This window comes from Gadus macrocephalus, chromosome 1, assembly GCF_031168955.1.
Source record: "Gadus macrocephalus chromosome 1, ASM3116895v1".
NCBI lineage: Eukaryota > Metazoa > Chordata > Actinopteri > Gadiformes > Gadidae > Gadus > Gadus macrocephalus.
The window spans coordinates 1,647,501-1,655,000 of record NC_082382.1 but is presented as its reverse complement, the minus strand read 5'-3'; the positions used below and the strand labels follow the sequence as shown (position 1 = coordinate 1,655,000).

Below are 7,500 nucleotides of genomic sequence, written 5' to 3'. Positions count from 1 at the left end.
TGGGTAAGAAGATGTAGTCAAAATCCGATGCTGTTATCGCCTAAAATGTTCTAAACTTGCTCACAGCTATTAACTCAAAATCAATCAAAAAATTGTCATTTATATAGGTCAAGGAAATAAAGGATGATAATTAATTTGTGGTTTCAATTTGATATACCTCTATGAAGATGTTTGAACTGATGTTTTATTCTGTGTTCAAGAACTTCTATATTTTCAACGCTTGTCATCTGGGACGTTTTTTCAAATTTCCCATCGGTATTCATAAATTGCCGCTGTGATGGCCGAGAGGTAAAGGCGTTGGACTCGAAATCCAATGGGGTTTCCCCGCGCAGGTTCGAATCCTGCTCACAGCGATTCTTTTCAATGGAACCATTCCGTCCTCATTTGATTATCTCAAAGGAGAAATTTAAAGTTGTGGATTCATTCCTTTACTTTTGAACCTCCGCTATGATGATTGTTAAAACACTTGTTATACTGGGTATGGAGGACCGTCTTTGTTCACTGCATGTAATTGGGAAACTTTTGCCAATAAAATCCGGGTTTACACCAAAAATATGAATCTGTTATGAAGCAGTGTTTAAGGCATTAGACTCGAAAGCTCAGTGGGAATAGCGAAAGCTCAAATACTTCACATATACCTGTCTGCTGAGATTTTTGACTAGATCAACCAATCGACAAGCCCTAGCGATTCTTAAAGGCCATTCCAACTTGACCAACAGATGTTCCCTTTGTTTCATTCATTAAGGTCTTATGATGAGAGAGGGGTAGTGAATTGACATCCAAAATCCAACGGTTTCGATCCGGGCCGGCGCAAATTCTACCTGGGGCATCTTATTAGAAACTAATCCGGTTATGGAAAATTTGTCTTGCAAATTTGACAAACAAAAATGAAGTTTGAAACTGGAAACAGATGTTTCAATGTGTAACAAGGGCCACTTTAATCTATCCTAGGTCCCCTGGGACTCTTTTTGAATAAATTGCCATTTGGGTACATCTCAATAGTGCTGTGATGGCCGAGTGGTTAAGGGGTTGGACTTGAAATCCAATGGGTATTACCCGCGTAGGTTCAAATCCTGCTCACAGCGTTGTATGTTAATATTCCGTATTGAGTTTTGAGTTTCTTGACATGACATCTGCCCAAACTAGGTGGGTAAGAAGATGAAGTCGAAATCCAATGCTGTTATCGCTGAAAATGGTCATGTCTTTCACTCAGCTGTCAACTCTAAATTTCATTTAATTAGGTCAAGGAAAGAACGGATGATAATTAATTTGTGGTTTCAATTTGATATACCTCTATGAAGATGTTTGAACTGATGTTTTATTCTGTGTTCAAGAACTTCTATATTTTCAACGCTTGTCATCTGGGACGTTTTTTCAAATTTCCCATCGGTATTCATAAATTGCCGCTGTGATGGCCGAGAGGTTAAGGCGTTGGACTCGAATTCCAATGGGGTTTCCCCGCGCAGGTTCGAATCCTGCTCACAGCGAATCTATTCAATGGAACCATGCAGTCCTCATTTGATTATCTCAAAGGAGAAATTTAAAGTTGTGGATTCATTCCTTTACTTGTGAACCTCCGCGATGAAGATTGTTAAAACACTTGCTATACTGGGTATGGAGGACCGTCTTTGTTCACTGCATGTAATTGGGAAACTTTTGCCAATAAAATCCGGGTTTACACCAAAAATATGAATCTGTTATGAAGCAGTGTTTAAGGCATTAGACTCGAAAGCTCAGTGGGAATAGCGAAAGCTCAAATACTTCACATATACCTGTCTGCTGAGATTTTTGACTAGATCAACCAATCGACAAGCCCTAGCGATTCTTAAAGGCCATTCCAACTTGACCAACAGATGTTCCCTTTGTTTCATTCATTAAGGTCTTATGATGAGAGAGGGGTAGTGAATTTACATCCAAAATCCAACGGTTTCGATCCGGGCCGGCGCAAATTCTACCTGGGGCATCTTATTAGAAACTAATCCGGTTATGGAAAATTTGTCTTGTCAGTTTGACAAACAAAAATGAAGTTTGAAACTGGAAACAGATGTTTCAATGTGTAACAAGGGCCACTTTAATCTATCCTAGGTCCCCTGGGACTCTTTTTGAATAAATTGCCATTTGGGTACATCTCAATAGAGCTGTGATGGCCGAGTGGTTAAGGCGTTGGACTTGAAATCCAATGGGTATTACCCGCGTAGGTTCAAATCCTGCTCACAGCGTTGTATGTTAATATTCCGTATTGAGTTTTGAGTTTCTTGACATGACATCTGCCCAAACTAGGTGGGTAAGAAGATGAAGTCGAAATCCAATGCTGTTATCGCTGAAAATGGTCATGTCTTTCACTCAGCTGTCAACTCTAAATTTCATTTAATTAGGTCAAGGAAAGAACGGATGATAATTAATTTGTGGTTTCAATTTGATATACCCCTATGAAGATGTTTGAACTGATGTTTTATTCTGTGTTCAAGAACTTCTATATTTTCAACGCTTGTCATCTGGGACGTTTTTTCAAATTTCCCATCGGTATTCATAATTTGCCGCTGTGATGGCCGAGAGGTTAAGGCGTTGGACTCGAAATCCAATGGGGTTTCCCCGCGCAGGTTCGAATCCTGCTCACAGCGAATCTATTCAATGGAACCATGCAGTCCTCATTTGATTATCTCAAAGGAGAAATTTAAAGTTGTGGATTCATTCCTTTACTTGTGAACCTCCGCGATGAAGATTGTTAAAACACTTGCTATACTGGGTATGGAGGACCGTCTTTGTTCACTGCATGTAATTGGGAAACTTTTGCCAATAAAATCCGGGTTTACACCAAAAATATGAATCTGTTATGAAGCAGTGTTTAAGGCATTAGACTCGAAAGCTCAGTGGGAATAGCGAAAGCTCAAATACTTCACATATACCTGTCTGCTGAGATTTTTGACTAGATCAACCAATCGACAAGCCCTAGCGATTCTTAAAGGCCATTCCAACTTGACCAACAGATGTTCCCTTTGTTTCATTCATTAAGGTCTTATGATGAGAGAGGGGTAGTGAATTTACATCCAAAATCCAACGGTTTCGATCCGGGCCGGCGCAAATTCTACCTGGGGCATCTTATTAGAAACTAATCCGGTTATGGAAAATTTGTCTTGTCAATTTGACAAACAAAAATGAAGTTTGAAACTGGAAACAGATGTTTCAATGTGTAACAAGGGCCACTTTAATCTATCCTAGGTCCCCTGGGACTCTTTTTGAATAAATTGCCATTTGGGTACATCTCAATAGAGCTGTGATGGCCGAGTGGTTAAGGCGTTGGACTTGAAATCCAATGGGTATTACCCGCGTAGGTTCAAATCCTGCTCACAGCGTTGTATGTTAATATTCCGTATTGAATTTTGAGTTTCTTGACATGACATCTGCCCAAACTAGGTGGGTAAGAAGATGAAGTCGAAATCCAATGCTGTTATCGCTGAAAATGGTCATGTCTTTCACTCAGCTGTCAACTCTAAATTTCATTTAATTAGGTCAAGGAAAGAACGGATGATAATTAATTTGTGGTTTCAATTTGATATACCTCTATGAAGATGTTTGAACTGATGTTTTATTCTGTGTTCAAGAACTTCTATATTTTCAACGCTTGTCATCTGGGACGTTTTTTCAAATTTCCCATCGGTATTCATAAATTGCCGCTGTGATGGCCGAGAGGTTAAGGCGTTGGACTCGAAATCCAATGGGGTTTCCCCGCGCAGGTTCGAATCCTGCTCACAGCGAATCTATTCAATGGAACCATTCCGTCCTCAATTGATTATCTCAAAGGAGAAATTTAAAGTTGTGGATTCATTCCTTTACTTGTGAACCTCCGCGATGAAGATTGTTAAAACACTTGCTATACTGGGTATGGAGGACCGTCTTTGTTCACTGCATGTAATTGGGAAACTTTTGCCAATAAAATCCGGGTTTACACCAAAAATATGAATCTGTTATGAAGCAGTGTTTAAGGCATTAGACTCGAAAGCTCAGTGGGAATAGCGAAAGCTCAAATACTTCACATATACCTGTCTGCTGAGATTTTTGACTAGATCAACCAATCGACAAGCCCTAGCGATTCTTAAAGGCCATTCCAACTTGACCAACAGATGTTCCCTTTGTTTCATTCATTAAGGTCTTATGATGAGAGAGGGGTAGTGAATTTACATCCAAAATCCAACGGTTTCGATCCGGGCCGGCGCAAATTCTACCTGGGGCATCTTATTAGAAACTAATCCGGTTATGGAAAATTTGTCTTGTCAATTTGACAAACAAAAATGAAGTTTGAAACTGGAAACAGATGTTTCAATGTGTAACAAGGGCCACTTTAATCTATCCTAGGTCCCCTGGGACTCTTTTTGAATAAATTGCCATTTGGGTACATGTCAATTGAGCTGTGATGGCCGAGTGGTTAAGGCGTTGGACTTGAAATCCAATGGGTGTTACCCGCGTAGGTTCAAATCCTGCTCAAAGTGTTGTATGTTAATATTGTGTGTGGAGTTTTGAGTGTCTTGACATGACATCTGCCCAAACTAGGTGGGTAAGAAGATGAAGTCGAAATCCAATGCTGTTATCGCTGAAAATGGTCATGTCTTGCACTCAGCTGTCAACTCTAAATTTCATTTAATTAGGTCAAGGAAAGAACGGATGATAATTAATTTGTGGTTTCAATTTGATATACCTCTATGAAGATGTTTGAACTGATGTTTTATTCTGTGTTCAAGAACTTCTATATTTTCAACGCTTGTCATCTGGGACGTTTTTTCAAATTTCCCATCGGTATTCATAAATTGCCGCTGTGATGGCCGAGAGTTTAAGGCGTTGGACTCGAAATCCAATGGGGTTTCCCCGCGCAGGTTCGAATCCTGCTCACAGCGAATCTTTTCAATGGAACCATTCAGTCCTCATTTGATTATCTCAAAGGAGAAATTTAAAGTTGTGGATTCATTCCTTTACTTGTGAACCTCCGCGATGAAGATTGTTAAAACACTTGCTATACTGGGTATGGAGGACCGTCTTTGTTCACTGCATGTAATTGGGAAACTTTTGCCAATAAAATCCGGGTTTACACCAAAAATATTAATCTGTTATGAAGCAGTGTTTAAGGCATTAGACTCGAAAGCTCAGTGGGAATAGCGAAAGCTCAAATACTTCACATATACCTGTCTGCTGAGATTTTTGACTAGATCAACCAATCGACAAGCCCTAGCGATTCTTAAAGGCCATTCCAACTTGACCAACAGATGTTCCCTTTGTTTCATTCATTAAGGTCTTATGATGAGAGAGGGGTAGTGAATTTACATCCAAAATCCAACGGTTTCGATCCGGGCCGGCGCAAATTCTACCAGGGGCATCTTATTAGAAACTAATCCGGTTATGGAAAATTTGTCTTGCAAATTTGACAAACAAAAACGAAGTTTGAAACTGGAAACAGATGTTTCAATGTGTAACAAGGGCCACTTTAATCTATCCTAGGTCCCTTGGGTCTCTTTTTGAATAAATTGCCATTTGGGTACATGTCAAATGAGCTGTGATGGCCGAGTGGTTAAGGCGTTTGACTTGAATTTCAATGGGTAATACCCGCGCAGGTTAAAATCCTGCTCACAGCGTTGTATGTTAATATTCCGTGTTGAGTTTTGAGTTTCTTGACATGACATCTGCCCAAACTAGGTGGGTAAGAAGATGTAGTCAAAATCCGATGCTGTTATCGCCGAAAATGTTCTTATCTTGCTCACAGCTATTAACTCTAAATCAATCAAAAAATTGTCATTTATATAGGTCAAGGAAATAAAGGATGATAATGAATTTGTGGTTTCACGTGGATATACCTCTATGAAGATGTTTGAACTGATGTTTTATTCTGCGTTTGAGAACTTCTATATTTTCAACGCTTGTCATCTGCGACGATTTTTCAAATTTCCCATCTGAGTTAATAAATTGCCGCTGGGATGGCCGAGAGGTTAAGGCGTTGGACTCGAAATCCAATGGGGTTTCCCCGCGCAGGTTCGAATCCTGCTCACAGCGAAACTTTTCAATGGAACCATGCAGTCCTCATTTGATTATCTCAAAGGAGAAATTTAAAGTTGTGGATTCATTCCTTTACTTGTGAACCTCCGCGATGAAGATTGTTAAAACACTTGCTATACTGGGTATGGAGGACCGTCTTTGTTCACTGCATGTAAATGGGAAACTTTTGCCAATAAAATCTGGGTTTACACCAAAAATATGAATCTGTTATGAAGCAGTGTTTAAGGCATTAGACTCGAAAGCTCAGTGGGAATAGCGAAAGCTCAAATACTTCACATATACCTGTCTGCTGAGATTTTTGACTAGATCAACCAATCGACAAGCCCTAGCGATTCTTAAAGGCCATTCCAACTTGACCAACAGATGTTCCCTTTGTTTCATTCATTAAGGTCTTATGATGAGAGAGGGGTAGTGAATTTACATCCAAAATCCAACGGTTTCGATCCGGGCCGGCGCAAATTCTACCTGGGGCATCTTATTAGAAACTAATCCGGTTATGGAAAATTTGTCTTGTCAATTTGACAAACAAAAATGAAGTTTGAAACTGGAAACAGATGTTTCAATGTGTAACAAGGGCCACTTTAATCTATCCTAGGTCCCCTGGGACTCTTTTTGAATAAATTGCCATTTGGGTACATGTCAATTGAGCTGTGATGGCCGAGTGGTTAAGGCGTTGGACTTCAAATCCAATGGGTGTTACCCGCGTAGGTTCAAATCCTGCTCACAGCGTTGTATGTTAATATTGTGTGTGGAGTTTTGAGTGTCTTGACATGACATCTGCCCAAACTAGGTGGGTAAGAAGATGAAGTCGAAATCCAATGCTGTTATCGCTGAAAATGGTCATGTCTTGCACTCAGCTGTCAACTCTAAATTTCATTTAATTAGGTCAAGGAAAGAACGGATGATAATTAATTTGTGGTTTCAATTTGATATACCTCTATGAAGATGTTTGAACTGATGTTTTATTCTGTGTTCAAGAACTTCTATATTTTCAACGCTTGTCATCTGGGACGTTTTTTCAAATTTCCCATCGGTAATCATAAATTGCCGCTGTGATGGCCGAGAGGTTAAGGCGTTGGACTCGAAATCCAATGGGGTTTCCCCGCGCAGGTTCAAATCCTGCTCATAGCGACACATTTCAATGGAACCATTCCGTCCTCATTTGATTATCTCAAAGGAGTAATTTAAAGTTGTGGATTCATTCCTTTACTTTTGAACCTCCACTATGATGATTGTTAAAACACTTGTTATACTGGGTATGGAGGACCGTCTTTGTTCAATGCATGGAATTGGGAAACTTTTGCCAATAAAATCCGGGTTTACACCAAAAATATGAATCTGTTATGAAGCAGTGTTTAAGGCATTAGACTCGAAAGCTCAGTGGGAATAGGGAAAGCTCAAATACTTCACATATACCTGTCTGCTGAGATTTTTGACTAGATCAACCAATCGACAAGCCCT

The 7,500-nt window shown here is 39.8% G+C and overlaps 8 non-coding genes across 8 annotated transcripts; all 8 read left to right on the top strand.

Moving 5' to 3' along the window:
* Window positions 1–271: 271 nt before the first annotated feature.
* trnas-cga (transfer RNA serine (anticodon CGA)) lies at window positions 272–353 on the top strand. The gene has a single exon. It is a non-coding gene; the product is annotated as a tRNA-Ser (tRNA).
* A 650-nt stretch (window positions 354–1,003) lies between these two features.
* trnas-uga (transfer RNA serine (anticodon UGA)) lies at window positions 1,004–1,085 on the top strand. The gene has a single exon. It is a non-coding gene; the product is annotated as a tRNA-Ser (tRNA).
* Window positions 1,086–1,405: 320 nt separating this feature from the next.
* Window positions 1,406–1,487, top strand: trnas-cga (transfer RNA serine (anticodon CGA)). The gene has a single exon. It is a non-coding gene; the product is annotated as a tRNA-Ser (tRNA).
* A 650-nt stretch (window positions 1,488–2,137) lies between these two features.
* On the top strand, window positions 2,138–2,219 carry trnas-uga (transfer RNA serine (anticodon UGA)). Its single transcript has one exon. It is a non-coding gene; the product is annotated as a tRNA-Ser (tRNA).
* A 320-nt stretch (window positions 2,220–2,539) lies between these two features.
* On the top strand, window positions 2,540–2,621 carry trnas-cga (transfer RNA serine (anticodon CGA)). The gene has a single exon. It is a non-coding gene; the product is annotated as a tRNA-Ser (tRNA).
* A 650-nt stretch (window positions 2,622–3,271) lies between these two features.
* On the top strand, window positions 3,272–3,353 carry trnas-uga (transfer RNA serine (anticodon UGA)). The gene has a single exon. It is a non-coding gene; the product is annotated as a tRNA-Ser (tRNA).
* Window positions 3,354–3,673: 320 nt separating this feature from the next.
* On the top strand, window positions 3,674–3,755 carry trnas-cga (transfer RNA serine (anticodon CGA)). Its single transcript has one exon. It is a non-coding gene; the product is annotated as a tRNA-Ser (tRNA).
* A 3,333-nt stretch (window positions 3,756–7,088) lies between these two features.
* trnas-cga (transfer RNA serine (anticodon CGA)) lies at window positions 7,089–7,170 on the top strand. The gene has a single exon. It is a non-coding gene; the product is annotated as a tRNA-Ser (tRNA).
* Window positions 7,171–7,500: the final 330 nt, after the last annotated feature.